We start from the raw sequence: 16,465 nt of genomic DNA on the forward strand, positions 1-16,465 counted from the left end.
AGTTCAATGGTTTTCTTTGAAGTATGTTGGAATACCTTATAAATAGCATGGTAATAGCAATCAGCAATCAGTCTAAATTAATGTATATATCAATTTACTTGGAATTGTTACAGTTGCTTTTTGTAAGTGCCATTTTTAATGTTTTGCATTCAGGCTTTTGCATTGTGGTCTACATCTAAGGCTTGTTACATTATCAAAGAGGTTTGATGGAACAGAGGTCCATTACAGGATAGCTTTTAAAGAAAATGTGGAGAATCTTTAGCATCATCTAAAGCATTTACTTTGGTGGCTGGATGCCCTTCAGCTGAGATTAAATGGAGATTGGGGTAAATACTGGAAGCTTTTAAACTAATTCAAATCCTGAAACATACCCAAATGCATGAGCCCTGTATGGCAGATAACAACACTTGATGACTGTTTACAGTACCTTCAGAGTACACCAAAAAGGTCACATGCAGAGCAATTTTCACTGTTTTCAGGTCTCTGTGTGCTCTTCTGTGTATTATGTGGTTTTTCCAAGTTTATTTTAAGATGCTGGATGTTAGGTAAATTATGGCGAGTCTGTTCTGTGCCTCTGATAGTGTGGAAAAAAAATATAAAAGAACAAAATAATCAACAGTCTAACACCCTTCCCTCACACTTTCAAAATACACACACGCTCACACTTGTCTATTTTAGAACTTCTTTAGTAGTTCTGTCTTCTGTGAGAGAAAATGAATTTGTTCTGTACTTGTTGCACTATGTTATAAGGCAAATAGATAATGGAAAAAAAGAACAGTCCAGTCAAGGACTCATCTGCTCTAATGTAAGAGATGAGGCTCTTTCTTTGGTCTCACTCGTCCACTTTTCTCAGCGCTCTGATTGGGTGAGACTGTATTAAGAGGGAATAAACAGATAGAGTCCGTCATCTGGAAAAAAACTCTAAAATAAAACATCTGTAAAAATAGGGCACACTATACTGTATAATTTGAAGCCATTTTTCCGTATTTATTTTTAACAGGTGTTTTACCAATATTTAGAAATTTACACTTCATTGCATTGTGTTTTAGAGTTAACAGAAATGTCCGTAAAATTAATGGATAATGTTGTGTGTAATGAGCTTTATGATTTATTTTTTACAGTGTAGGCAGCTAATGCTGAATATTTGGGTGTTTCATCAACATGACCTTATGGACTTTCTAAATAAATAAATAAATTGTATTAATGTACAGCACATTGGTCAGCGATCAGTTGTTTTAATATTGGTTTATTAATACATTTAAACTGAAACATCTCAAATTATGTACTGTGTTTAATACTATTCCTGTGTTTAGGAATGGAAGCAGATTCCTTTGTCTTGGTAATGTTTATTTTATAGCTAGCATTTCCCATATCCTAAATAAACACAAAATTACAATAAGCTAATATTTGTACACTTTTTGCATAATTTTACAAATGACACATAAAAAGATTCAGCTGAATTTTCTTAACACATTACATGCCTCGTTTTTTTATCCTAAGTATGGCGTTTTAAAAAACTACATAAATCATATACAAGTTATAAATATGCTTATTAAAAAAACTATAAAATATACATAAAGAACATTTAAAGTAAAAGTAAATGACAAGTTTACAAAACCGTATTAATGTGACCTTAATTTTGCATTTAAAAAAAACAGAATAATAATATTTATTTTATTAAAATCTTATTGAAATGTTTTTTAAAAATATTTTAGTTTTAACACAAATCAATCTCTGAAATAAAGATTGTGATGTCGAAGAATCTCAGTTTATAGTGTTTTCTCAAGCGTAAAATTCTGCCATAAAAATCTGTGATAAAGTGCAATTTGAATGCAAGAACAAATCCTAGAGTTTTAAATCATTATTACTTTGCTTATTAGTAGATTCATAATGTTCAGCTGTTAATCTGCTAAGAGCATCTTAGTAACAATGAAAGAGACTAAGCTAGCTTTGCATGGGAAAAAAGATAAGCTCTGTTAAAAAAAAATGTTAAAGGGCTAAGAACAGATGCTCAGATTTTCCAGCTTCACCCTCTTGAAGAAACTGGGAAGTCCTCAGACTGGAGCTCTAGTGGTGTGATTATATGACAGAATTCCCCTTGTTAATTCAATTAGTATACAGCTTTATCAAAACTGCTCTTTCAATCTTTCTAAAGATCTTTCGATCTTTCATACTGAGCTGGGCCTTATTGAACACATGGCTCTTCTGAAATCAATCTGTATTGTCAAGTGCCTTGAATGATTCAGTCTTGCAGACATGCAGGTAATGGCACCTCTGGGATTCTTAACATTGGGGCTTCATGCTGATCTAGAGCATTCTGCCTCAGAGGAATACGGAGGTAAATATGAGATGGTTGTGCTTTTGGGTCTGCAGCTATTGCAGAAACACAGGTACTGTATACTTAAAAATTAAAACTTTACAGTAAGAGATAATCCACAGTTAGCTGCTCATAATCACAAAATAACCCTAGACAGGGCTGACTGATATGAGATTAAATTAAATTATTATATTATCAGTTAACTGATTTATTAAAAAACATGATTCGTTCATGAACAAAACAAGTGACGTGTTTATAAACATCATTGAATTCTTACATACAAACATCAACCAATACATTCAACAAAGAGATTCACAACTGTTCATTTTGCTGTGGCTTTGTTTGGAGCAATCTTCTTTAGCAGAGCACAACCTGACAAATTACTTTTTATCCAAAAAGTATGTTTCTTAACAATTGTTCAATATATACTGTATGTAAAAACAAATCATACTCGCATCTGCTGTTTGGTCTGAATGTAAGCACAGCTGCCGTATATTCCTTTGCAGAATGGTATGTTGTTATCTTTTTTTACTCTTGGGGACCGAGAGAGCTCTTACTAGCAGAGTGCTTATGATAGACTGAGTGCTAACAGTCTTCATAAAGTCTGATACTATCTGAAAGTACAGAAGAGCTTTGTCAGCTCCTGCAGGAGCAGTTAGCCAAGCACAAGAGGGATTATTTTAGAGTGTAGAAACTGAAATCAATAGTAATCTAAATAGAGTAACACGTGTGTGTGCGTTACTGTGTGTTTACACAGGCCAGGAAGCTTGTCGATATATTGTATCTACACTGATCATCTTTGAACTGACCTCCATTAACTATAGGCTGACTCGTTTACCTCAGTACATGATTCTGCTCGTGTTAATCAATTTGTTTCTCATGACCTCATCAAACGAGAACCGATGTTCACAAAATAGTATGTAGAATTGTTCTATAATGATATAATCGGGTATTAACACCCCGTCTCCTCACAGGGCTGAAGAAAAGTCTCTGTGTGCCTGTGAAAAAAGACCAGAACAGAAAGGCTAATTATCACTACTGACACTCCCACTGTTAACACTACGCCAACTAAAGCAGAGAGTGTGAGCACACAAGGCTAATATGCAAATACTGGTGTTAATTATGGAATGCTTAGTTGTGGAATGAGTTGAAACGCTTTTTTCACACGCAGGTTGGGCAGAGCCAGTTAACGCTTCTTATTTTGGAGAATCGCAAGACGAAATTTGCTCAGTCACATGCAGCTGATACCAGTAGTCCCTGTGCAAGTTGCATCCAAAATTTGTGTGCATATTGTTCTTTCTGGGTTTCTATTGGGGGATTTTTTGACTTGGACCAGTGTCTGCATTTATCTTTTGCTCATTTTTTTTCTGTCCAAATCTAGTTGCTGGTAAGTCCTAATTGAGCTCATTTCAAAACTTGGAAGAGTAACATAACAAATATGTGGTGTCACTGTCTGAGGTTTTGTTGGTTTACTTTCAGAGAGGGAGTTAAAGGTATCAGGAATTGAAAGCTCCAGTAAACATGTCAATAAAGGCCTAGAAGGGAATAGGACTTTAGCTACATTTACCATTTCTGTTTGGAAAAGATACTTCATCATGTTTCCAGTTCAGGCTTCAGTTATTATGTTTGGACTGGAGTTCTGTATATTTGCAGTCTTCCTGAAACACAAGACATTTGATGAGAAGATTGATCTGTTGAATTTGTTGCCTGTTCACATCTCTCAATATGATTATGAACAAATGTCAGTCGTTTCTTAATTAGCGGCATGGGAGTGTGACTTAAATTGACAGCACTATATAATAAATACTAATCGGATACTCACTGAATGATCCATTCAACTCAGCAGAACGACTATTTAAATCACTGCTGTAGAGCCACAAGGTCTTTTATAATAAAGTGGTTCTATTTAATGGCCATTGAAATGAAAACTGAATTGATACATGACAGAATTTGTATAGTGTTCCCATTGCTTCATGCCGTAGTCTTGTGAAGAGCCCATATTTTACAGATGAATAGAGTTGTTTTTTGTAACATAGCTTCATATTTTTATTTACATTTCAAGATATGGCCATAATGTATGCATTTATACTTGAGTCTTGCTTTAGTTTGTGTGTTTGTTTGCATTTTGACTGCAAATACGTGTGTGTGTGTGTGTGTGTGTGTGTGTGTGTTCAAGCTTGTGTGTATAAAGGTGTTCAGAAAGTAGATTGTAATTGGACCCAAAAGTATCTGTTTGTGATTTTTGCATATTGAGGCCACAGATGAAATAATTATAGAGTACAAAATGTTTTACAAAAATACTTCGTATTTGATAGAAGAGAAATTCTGAGAAAACCCAATGCAGGTGGGACAAACAAAACAGATGCTTGAGTGAAATTATGCTTATTTAATGTATGAATAATTGGGTGTTTATTATTTAAACTATAGGCACTTACAAATCTTATTAAACAGATAATAAGATTTTGTTTAATTTGTCCGTTGAAATACAGTATGTTTGCCAGTGGTGGAAAGAGTACTGAAAAAATATACTCAAGTAAAAGTACCATTACCTTCCAAAAAATGTAGTGTGAGTAGAGTAAAAGTACTTGTCCAAAAAACTACTTGAGTAAGAGTAAAAGAAAGTACTCATGAGTATCGAGTAGTGAGTACTGAGCTGTGGATTCTACCCCCTCATAATAAACGCTGTACACTGCATTTTATACATTTAAAAAAAACGCTGTACATTCTGTAATTCACATTATCTTGTTTGTCATCCAGCAGTTCTAATTTTGACTGCCAACTCTTTAAAACGCATCAAAACAGCACGGAAACAGTATTCAGTTGAAGAAAAGTTATTCTCAGTACAATCATCCCCATTTCAAACATAAAGTTGGAAAAAATAGATTTAAAATTATATGCCACTGAGACAGCATGCTGTCCATCCACTTAAGATATTAATGTTTAGAACAGTGCAAATACAAATACCATTAGAAACTCATAGTTCAGCATCATACACCATGATATGGGTTAAAATGAGAGCCCATTTCTCTCCAAAACGGTGCCAGTTTTAGCGTTTTGCAATAAAGAAATAAGAATAACTAAACTTGATAATTTATGTTACAATTTTAACATAAATGCACATTGTTCTAGAAGGATGGCATCATGCCATACCTTTTACACATTTACTCGAATTGTTATGCTGATAATACAATTTGTAAGAAAAAATGCATTAAATAGCGAAGTATTTCTGGGGAAACTTTTTCAAAAGAAAACACACACACACACACGTCTCTTTGATGAGCCGCGGCGGTCTCGGTGAATCAGCAGCATCCACAACGGAATGGAACAAAAAGTGTTTCACTTGAAAATTGTTTATGCGCGAGTGCACTTGCTAAGTGAAGGCGGATTGTATAAAATGGATAAAATAAAATAAAAAAAACGTTTATTAACGAGCTTCAGTTTTTTTTTTACATCACGCGCTGACACAGATGCAGTAGCCTATTAACGCCATGGGTCATCAATAAGGTGCAGATTAGTCCTCAATATGAGTACATTGTTTCAAATCGTTTTACAGTGTTTCCAACACACTTTTTCACAGCGCGCATCACGCGCTCAAACTCATCAAAAGTCAACAAGTTCAACAAGCAACAACGACTTATCCAAATGACTGCTGCAGAACGCACGCGCGAGAGAGACTAGACAGCGCAGATAAGCGGGAATTTACCGAACGTGGCACTTGCGGGAGTTAACACTGTACGCAACACCCGCAACCTCACACCAAATTTCAGGCCGTGTAGATAGCCAAGCATAAATCATTTAGTAAGCAGAAATCCGAAATTTACCTTAACATATTAGAGGAAGATGCGACTGAATTGATGCTTGAAGAATGCACTTCCAGCAGCCATGATAAACAGCAGTTGGCGGTTAAAGTTTTCTATTCACAATTTGATTTGACGAAACTCACGAGACCGATTACTATCTCTCTATCCAATCACTTTGATGGATAAAAATAAAATTAAAATAAGCATGTAACGACCACAAACGGAGGAAAATAGCGGATTAAATGTTCCGATACATCACTTAAAATGTAGGCTCAAGTAAAAGTAAAAGTACACAATTTTTAAACTACTCAAAAAAGTACAATTACTGATAAGAAAAAAAACTTCTTAATTACTGTAACGTGAGTATTTGTAATTCGTTACTTCACACCCCTGATGTTTGCATACACTATATATTTTTATTTTCTTCTCACAGCATGTCTCATATCTTGCAATTCACTAACACAATTCACTTTTTTGATTAAGAGTGATTATTTCAATGTTTAAATTATCATAGATTTAATCATTTATTTTTTTTATGATGCATTTGGAGATTAGAAAAATTGCAAAAAAGTTTCCACCATGGTTATAATGTGACCTTCATAAAACAAGGGAAAAAGTCGAGTGTTACAGTGGCATTCATGGCTTTTATATACCTTTTGTATTTAATTTATAGACTAATTTATGCATTTATTTCTACAATAATCTGGGTTGTATTTATTGAATTTATATCAAAAGATATGATATCATATTCTGAGTATGTTCCATGTGTGTTCTGTACTAAAGGTTCACCCAGTTGTTTACCCTAGTTTGTTTCTTCGTTGGAACAGATTTGGAGAAATTCAGCATTAAATCACTTGCTCAACAATGTATCCTCTGCAGTGAATGGGTGCCGTCAGAATGAGAGTCCAGCTGATAAAAACATCACAATAATCCATAAGTAACCCATACGACTCTAATCCAACAATTGATGCCTTGTGAAGTGAGCAAGTGATGCAATGCTAAATTTCTCCAAATCTGTTCCAATGAAGAAACAAACTCGTGTACATCTTGGATAGTCTGAGGGTTAGTTCATTTTTGGGAGAACTTTTCCTTTTTCCTTAATGAAATTGAATTGACCCTTCGGACATAGAAGTGCCTTTAGCTGAAAAACACCCAGTTATGAAAAATTCACCTTTTATTTTGGACATGGCAGATTATCCTCACAATATGCTGTGTATGTAAAAGTTTGCTCTAAGTTCTCTTTCTTGTTTTTTTTTTTTCTTCATTCTGTAGAGTCACAGTGCACATTGTGTGGTGAGACCGAAGGTGAGTGTGTTCCTCATCTCCAGAACTGTGTGTGGTAGTTAACACTTAACCCAGACTGTGTTTGAGTTAAGAAAGCACATGCACTCATCTGCTTTCAATGCTTAAATTCATCATGATGCCAAGCTGCTTGCGATCATTGTGTTGTGATTCCTCGCTGCTTGCATCATCACAGCTGGCAACCTTGAGCAGAAACAAGGCTGCGTCTCTCTCTGCTTCACCCGCTGCTTCTTCTGCTCTGCTAACGTGACTGATTCACAAACACACTGAGCGGCAGTGCCACTAATCTGCTGTCATTCTTTACATTTCTTTCTTTTCTTTTTCTTATCTAAATGCGCTAGTGTTTGATATCATTTTGTGCTTCCTTTTGGTCTGAGCTGAGGTTCCTTATTCAGACTTCGTGGTTTGCATGTTGGTTGGATGTGAATCAGTGATGATTTTGCAGTGTTCAGCTTTACCAAGAGTAAAATTACCTTCAAAACAATTAATTTATTCGGCATGCTCCACACATATTTATCAGCTGTATACTGTCATCAGCAAATTTATCTGCAGAGATCAGTAGGGCCCCATGATTTCTATGTCTCTGTGCAAATGAACGGTGTGGTTTCATCTACAGCACATACTCAAGCTTGTGCAATGCTCGTGGTGCTTTCAGCATCTGCCGTCTCACTATATGAGGACATGAACACATAAACTTCATATCCAAAAGTGCTCTGAGAGTTTACATCATGAGCATTTTACTATTTCAGTGGAGAAAATCTATTGTCCTCATATACACAAACAGAAACTTAGCGACAACCCATCATAATAAAAGTTAGGTGTTACTTGAAGAAATTGTGCCAGAAATACATTACTGTTGTTCAGTGGAATGTACTCCTCAAAGTAATAATAATGTTACACCATGTTTTAAGTTTTACTATCAATGCTTTTTTTGTGTAGCACTTTGTTTGCCAAAACATAAAAGCATTTTTTAAATGTATTTGATTACAATTTATTTAATTAAATTTAATTGTTAACGTTTTATGCCTTCTCATTTAATTACCACCATCATTGATAAAAAATATTGTATTTAAATCATAAAAAAAAACATTTCATAGGGCCCTATTGTTATACATTAAGTTGTTAAACTTTTAAAGTTTAAACTGATTAGATATTCTTTTTATTAAAATTTAATTTAAACCATTAAATAGAACCCAGAAAATGTTTTATTTATTTATTTATTTTACTTTTAATACATATTTGTTAAATTGTCGTTTCATGATTTCAATGAATTAACATTGGAAAACACTGAATCCAGAAAAATGAAAACAGAAAAAAAGAGATTTTGGAAAAAAAATGAAACAGAGTTTTGGAAAAAATTAAAAATAAAACTGATTTCATAAAGGGCCCTAGATCAGATACATGAATAAAACAGTTTAAAAACTGCTGTTTTTCTTAAACATGTAGTGTGATGAGATTATGACAAAATATACAACATATATTTGAAATGTTTATTCTGTTTCATTTGATATTTTTACAAATAAGTAAAATGCAGCATTCAGAAAGTAGTAAGCTAGTATTCCATTCTGAATTTAGCCATGCATACATGCATATCCACAACTTTATTAGCTGGACATTTTCAATTAACATGTACAGGCATTTACAAGTAAATCATGTGGCTTCAGCTCAGTGGATTAAGTCTGCCGAATCAGGAGGTTTAGTTACTGCTGTGGAGGAAAGAGGAAGATCTAAGGGCTGTGTTGCCATTGTTGCTGCAAGATATTGTGGTACGGAAAAGACGTTTTCTTTGTAGTGCAGTTTTTGTTCAGTTCATTCTCCATCTTTTACTTGTATAACTAATATTGCACATGTCGGACCTTAAAGCCAAATATAAGCAACTGAAGACAATACTGGACTCCATTCTTATCAGATAAGAACATGAAGCTACAGTGGACATGTGATCATGAAGACCAAACTACTGAATCATAGAAAACATTGAATTGAATTGAATTGAATTGAATTGAATTGAATTGAATTGAATTGAATTGAATTGAATTGAATTGGAGGGCCTGGCTGAAATATTTCAGTATTTTTTACAAATCCTTTTGATGACCTATTTGCACTGAAATGGCATAAATGAATTGGCATCAATATGGTAATACATGATAATAATTTGCAGTATTTACATACCTATATTTTACTAAAACATTTTAATATATCAGTTACAAATAAGGACAAAAATGAAAATAATGACAAAAAATTGTTTAGTTTTATGTATCACTAGCAAAATCATTATAAATATATTGCGAATATTTGCCCATGCAGCCTCTCAAGAAAGAGGAAAGGGAAAAGAAAAAGATAGTGAAATAGTGATAGTGAAAAACATTTGGATTATTCTAAAAACATAAAAGGAACGTGATACAGGATGACAGTTTGCCAAGCTGGAGGCCACAACCTCTTTGAATCCAAACAGTCATCAAAACCAGCACTTCATCCAAGTGGCAGCAGAGACGTTTTGGAGGCTGGTGGCGAGCATACAGCCTGCGTGGGTCAGAGTTAAACAGCTGGAAGAAATCTATAACTGCAGAAACACAGAAAACACACATAGATATAGCACTGCAACTTAGTGTACTACAGTCTGATAGGATGGCAAAAAGAACAATCTGACAATGAGAAAATGTGGCTTCTGCAAGATTGTAATCTTTATGTTAGTCTGGGTTAATCATTAAGTTGGTTACTTAAAAACTACAGTATTAAAGCTTTGTACATAATCAAATCCAGGAAGAATTTTTTAACATGCAGTATAACATAAAAAAATCTGGGGACAGTTAGATTCTTTGTGTTTGCTCACAGGGATGCATTTATTTGATCAAAAACTACTACAAAACAGTATGTTGTGAAATATTAGAACAATTTGTAATAACTGATTTCGGTTTTAATATATTGTAACTTTTAATTTAGTCCTGAGAATTTCCAGCAGCCATTACTCCAGTCTTCAGTATCACATATCCTTCAGAAATGCTGATTTGGTGCTCAAGAAACATTTCATAACAGTAATAAGAGCATTAGTACGACGGCGTTTTAGTGGCAGTTAAAAAAATTTCGAGAATAAAGTCGAAATACTACAGGAATAAAGACGAAATGTTTCGAGAATAAAGTCAAAATGTTTCGAGAATAAAGATTATAGTTATAATATTTTGAGATATGCTCAATGCAAATGGCCCGGATTGGGAGCACAGTGGAAATAAACAGCAAAAACACATTTATAATTTTTATTTCGTTATAAAACTGACAGAATTTGAAAGCTGAGCTGTGTGTAAAAGCAACAAAGCACAAAATTGTTGTGATTACTGGTCGGCTGGCGTGCTACAAATAATGAATGGAAGACGTTAAATATTATGTCCTCATTTACAGTATGCCATGAATATAACAGTTTGTGAATAGTCACTTAACGTTTACAGCAGAAAAGACAACAATATAACGTGTGTTAACAAATTTGAGTCCACTTCAACCTTTAGAACGTTTTATTGCTGTCTATTTAAACAGTATGTGAGGAATGAAAGTTTGGACGCCACAGACGTTTTTGCGGAGTAGGTGGTGGAATTCTCACAATAATTTAATGAATTGATTCACATAAATACAGCAATCTGTCACGTCACATTAAAGAGCTTGAAAATCACATTATTGTAAGACACATAATTTGTGTTTTGCTATAAAACTGATTTTGAAAGCTGAGACTTTGTTTTATATTAAAAGCACTAAAAGCACAAAGCTTAAGTGGCTGGCGCACTACAAATAACGAATTCAATGGAAGACATGAAATATTATTCCCAAGCATACTGTCCCTGCGAGTATGACACATGGTATGATTTCTGCTAATAATCCCACATATATTTAATTTGTAGTGTATTAAAAACGGTTAAATAAGAAAGCTACAGCGCCCCAAAAAAAGAAATGTCGATTGAGTGTGTGAGCTGATGTTAAAGGTCCCATGGCATGAAAATTTCACTTTATGAGGTTTTTTAACATTAATATGAGTTCCCCTAGCCTGCCTATGGTCCCCCAGTGGCTAGAAATGGTGATAGGTGTAAACCGAGGCCTGGGTATCCTGCTTCGTCTTTGAGAAAATGAAAGCTCAGATGCCCAATATGGAATCTTCCCTTTATGTCGTCATACGGGGAAAGGTTACCTCCCCTTTCTCTGCTTTGCCCGCCCATGAGAAAATGAGCTACTACCGTGCGAGGCGAGTGCAATATTTTCCTCGAGAGACATCATGGCATGCAAACGAGCAAAGCATGACAGTTGCTCAGTGTTTGGATGTACAAATGAACACCAAAGTATTTTTTTAGTTCCTTCATGCGAGCCTATGGCTAGCATTAGCTACATGATAATAACTGTAACAGCATACATAAACAAACTAACTAAAGTACCGTATCCAGACACAATATTTTAAACTAACCATTCGGAGACGTCCTGCTGTAGCCTCTGAGTTGCAACTTCTTCGGATCAGATTCTGGGTCAAACTGAAAAGCTTGAACGACTGTGTGTCTATGAGCCCACGGTCAACATTAGTGCATGGTAGCGCAAGCTGGTTAAGGCCACACACCCACCCTCCACCTTGCCCCGCCTTTCTCCTCCTCATTAGCATTTAAAGCTACAGACACAGAAATGGCACGTCCTAAGGAAAGCTCATTGTGGGACTGGCTCGTAGTGGCTGAAATTCTGCACCAAGGCTGAATTTCGGGAAAGAGACGTCAGATATAGTACTAGGGACCACTTAGGCCTATATAAAAGCATCCAAAAAGCAGCATGTCATGGGACCTTTAAGATAAACAGTTGTTCCTGTTCAGTCTGTTAATAAATATCATATTCTTGATATTAAGCTGTTTCCGCGAGTCCTTAAAATTGACATCCCAGTAAGATGATGCAGCCGCTTGGACGCAATAATATTCAAATCAATTCCGGTGGCCTGGCAACTTCTCCTGGTGCTCTCAATACGGGCCATTTGCATGCGCAATATAGGCTATACTTTCAAAATATAACTTTAATTTCTACGATTTAAATTCTCGAAACATTTCGACTTTATTCTCGAAGCATTTCGACTTTATTCTCAAAACATTTTGACTTTATTCTCGTAACATTTCAAATTTATTCTTGTAATTTCGACTTTATTCTTGAAATATTGCGACTTTAATCTCTTAATCTTAGAGTTTTTTTGTTTTTTAACGTGGCACTAAAACGCCGTTGTACATTTGTGCTGCTTATATGCTTGTGGAAAATGTGATTCTGTTCCTTTTTTAGGATTCTTTTATGAATACAAAGAGCCGCATTTATTTGAAATAGAACAAATCTTTTGTAAGATTATGAATGTCTTTACTTAAAAATAGAAGAAATTTTTTTTATTTTTGATGTAGACAACAGCAGGAAAAAATATTTTTCTTACATTTTTCTATTTGAGTTTGAAGAAAAGTTGTTAAATTATCAAGTTTACATGAAGTTCGGTGTTTGCATTTCCCATGTTTTTTGATGCACTTTGAGAAACAGAATCAGCAAGTGGTCTTTCAGAAATCTAACCAAAATATTGTCAGATAAAACCAGAGACATTTTATTTTCCATCCTAACCAAAATATTGTCAGATAAAACCCGAGACATTTTGTTTTCTATCCTAAAAATGAATTGAATATGTTAATGTGCTAACTTGACATTTCATCATGGAATCAGGCTGATGTTATTATGATATTGACAGCCCTGAGTTTCATTTCATTGCTGGCTCAGACTGTTTATTTGTTTCCTAAGCTATTGATTTTGCTTCTATACAAAAGCAGGTATTGTATTGAAGCCAAAGTTTTGCTATCGATTCAACCCTAATGTGGGTCAAACTGTAGCCATTTTCTTTGTGCCATTTGTTTATTCAGTTATGCAGCCTCATTATGTAGACAAAACATTTTGTTTGATAAGACCCTGATTTTTCCATATTTATTTAGTAATATCAATCGAAATTATACAGAGCCTCTGACTTTATTACTTCCGCATTAAATCACACACCACAATCCAATTAGAATGGCAGACTTAATTTCATCCCTCATTCCTGACCACTCTCTTGTAAACAACCTTCTTGAATTTGACCTGTTGGCACTAGAAGTGCAGTGCTGTTAAATGTACATGATTATATCATGCTTTCATTAAGCTTTGCTTCCTGATGAACCACGGAGAGCAATCAGAAAGGAAATTAAACCTGCTACATGAGAATTAAATGTTTAAATGAACATGTTACTGGTCCTCACTGTAGTTATTTAATGTTCTCTGATGGAACTTGTTTTCCTTTGTTACATGACAGTGATCAAACACAGTACGAGAGAGTAGCATCAGCTAATGTCTGTATGGAAAATGTTTATTCACTTCAGTGAGCATCATGTTTGAAATCGATTCACAAGAGTCCAACTAGATTTCACAGACGCTTCTGCTTGAGTGATTTTAGAATATTGAGAGGCGAGTAGAATCATTTACTCTGGGCTTGTGTGGTGTTGTGGGTATGTGTGTGTGTGTGTGAGAGAGAGAGAACTCAATTAAAGCCATAGAGTCTTATTTTTCATCTTTCTTTATTTATGAGCTCTTTAAGTGTCTCCTCACTTTGCTTTTTTGTTGTGTTGGCAGAATTCTTGCCTGCTGTGTTGCCAAGGGAGACGAGTGTCTATACTGTAAACAAGGTTTTTATCCTGACCCTGCTCGAGAGCTGGTTCACACTCTCTGTGCGTGTGAACCACAGGGCCATTTATTAAATTTATTGGCAGGAAAACAAGTTGGCACTCAAGGCTTGACACTAACTTCCTGATATGATTTTTTTTTTGTCTTGCATATAGCAAAAAACAGATATCTATGCTATCAAACTGATATTAACTGTTAAGTGTGACCAAATATTTTTATACACAAATACAAAAATACACGTGACTGCATTTATGATTCATTGATTTAACTGAGTGAGTCATTGAACATTTAAAAGCGCATTTGATATGTTCATCCGGGAATGAAACATGACAGTTTTCATGAGTGAGTCATTGAATCATTGACTTAACAGATTTGTTCAAAATTGCTGATTCATTCAGGAATGTTATGCAGCTGATGCATGCTGCTTGCTAAGTTGGTGTGGCATTATAGGCAATATTTTGTCTGAAATGTTAAAATATTCACTTTTTATGGATTGTTAAAGGGATAGTTCACCCCAAAATTTAAATTTTGTTATTATTTACTCACCCTCATGTCATTCCTAGCCCGTTAGACCTTCTGAAGACAAATTAATATTTTTTTGATGAAATCCAAGAGCTTTCTGACCCTGCGTAGATAGCAATGCAACTGACACGTACAAGCCCCACAAAGGTAGCAAGGACATCGTTAAAATAGTCCATGTGACATCAAGGATTCAACCGTAATGTTATGAAGCTATGAGAATACTTTTTGTGTGAAAAAAATAAAGATCTTATTCAACAATATCTTTTCTTCTGTGTCAGAATTCGACATGCGTTCATGACAGTACCACTGGTCCTTGAGGTCCTTTGCCAATCCCGCCTCCTTCTCTCCACCCAATGCTTTCCTGTCTGTTCTGATACTGTCCTATCTAATAAAGGCCCATAAATATAACTTTAAAAGATCTTAATCTGTGAAGGTGAATGAAGATATTACAGGTTTGGAACGACAAGAGAGTGAATAATTAACGACTTTTCATTTTTGGGTGAACTATTCCTTTAAAGAAGAGCTTAAAGGTTTAATGTGATGGTCATACACGTCTATCTAGAGCATGTTTAACAATGAAAAAGCAGTGCAGTGGAATGTAAAAATGCATTCTATTGGAACGGCCCCTTACTCTTGTGATGTTAAGATTCACAAAATTAAACCACATGCAGTGTCAAATGTCCAGTCTTCCTCAGTGGACAGTAGGCAGTAATGGACATTAGTAACTTGTCATAACGTGGTGAATTCCCTGTGATGAGGATCAAATCTGGCATTCTCATTAGCCACCATGCAGACAAGTAATACGGAGGCGGAGAGTGGTCTGGTGTCTGTCCTGTCCGCACTCTGTCCTCGTATGATATCTGAGCAGGTCTCGTCAGTCAGTTTCTGCCCCAGAGCTATCTGTAATGGCATTACAAGCTAATGCACAGTCCCTCTGTGGGGAGATACATCAACTCACACGGAATTGGGCAGCATAGATTTTTAATTTCAAAAATCCATTTACATTGATTAGATGGGAGATGGACAGGATGTCTGCCAAAGACAAACTAGGGACTAAAATCAAGATCTGGAATACGTCTGACCATAAACCCATGTTTGTATGCTGAGCTTTGTGTTATGGAGCAGTTTTACAGCTTTTACAGCAAACCTTGACTTTTACTAATCTATTTAAGAGGTTTATATTCTGTACCGGCTTTTAACTGCATAGTGCTTTGTCTGTAGTCTCTGGGAGATCTCTCAATCTCTGCACTCCTGTTGAGCTGTTTTACTGATGCATGTAGAATCAAGCAGACAATGAGGAAAAATATGAATAATGGATGTAATTAAAAGATTTGTTAGAATAATTAACAAAGTACGTTCGGAAGATCAGATGTGATAAAAATAGGTATTACAGTAGGTAATATAGATTACAGTAACTTATAACAAGCACCTGAAAAATACTGCTGCTATCATCAAAATGATATGTGATGGGAATGTGTGATTGCTTGTGTTTTTTTTCTGTTTTGAAATGATTTGCAAACAAATTTGTGTAGATGCATGACTGTCACAGTTTGAGTGTGCAAGGTCAGAGAGAGAGACAGAGATACGTGTTTGAATATCAATTTTAATATTGTGAAATGCGCATACACAAAGTATATCATATTGTAATATTGTAGGTTCGCCTTGCGTTCAACTTGCATTCATTTCCTGCGGTTTAGTCACAGTTTCCATGCATTGCACAAGAGAATGAAAATGAAAAGATAGGAATATCTCTAGAATATGGATGTGAATCCAGGAGCGGTAGAGAACATTCACATATCATTAAAGGTGTAGATCTTGTCTGTGTAGAAGCACAGTCACC

At 35.1% G+C, this 16,465-nt stretch overlaps 1 protein-coding gene across 24 annotated transcripts in view; it reads left to right on the forward strand.

The window, feature by feature from the left end:
- The window catches only part of dlgap2a (discs, large (Drosophila) homolog-associated protein 2a), a 139,621-nt gene that overhangs the window by 60,563 nt on the left and 62,593 nt on the right, over positions 1 to 16,465 (forward strand). For 3 of the 24 annotated variants that reach the window (XM_058748627.1, XM_058748625.1, XM_058748629.1), the window contains one exon: positions 7,390 to 7,422. The exons of the other annotated variants lie outside the window; for them this stretch is intronic. The gene's annotated coding sequence lies outside the window, so the exon portion shown is untranslated. The remainder of the gene's footprint in view (positions 1 to 7,389; positions 7,423 to 16,465) is intronic. 24 annotated transcript variants of the gene reach the window in all.

This window comes from Onychostoma macrolepis, chromosome 17, assembly GCF_012432095.1.
Source record: "Onychostoma macrolepis isolate SWU-2019 chromosome 17, ASM1243209v1, whole genome shotgun sequence".
In the NCBI taxonomy this organism is placed as follows: Eukaryota; Metazoa; Chordata; class Actinopteri; order Cypriniformes; family Cyprinidae; genus Onychostoma; species Onychostoma macrolepis.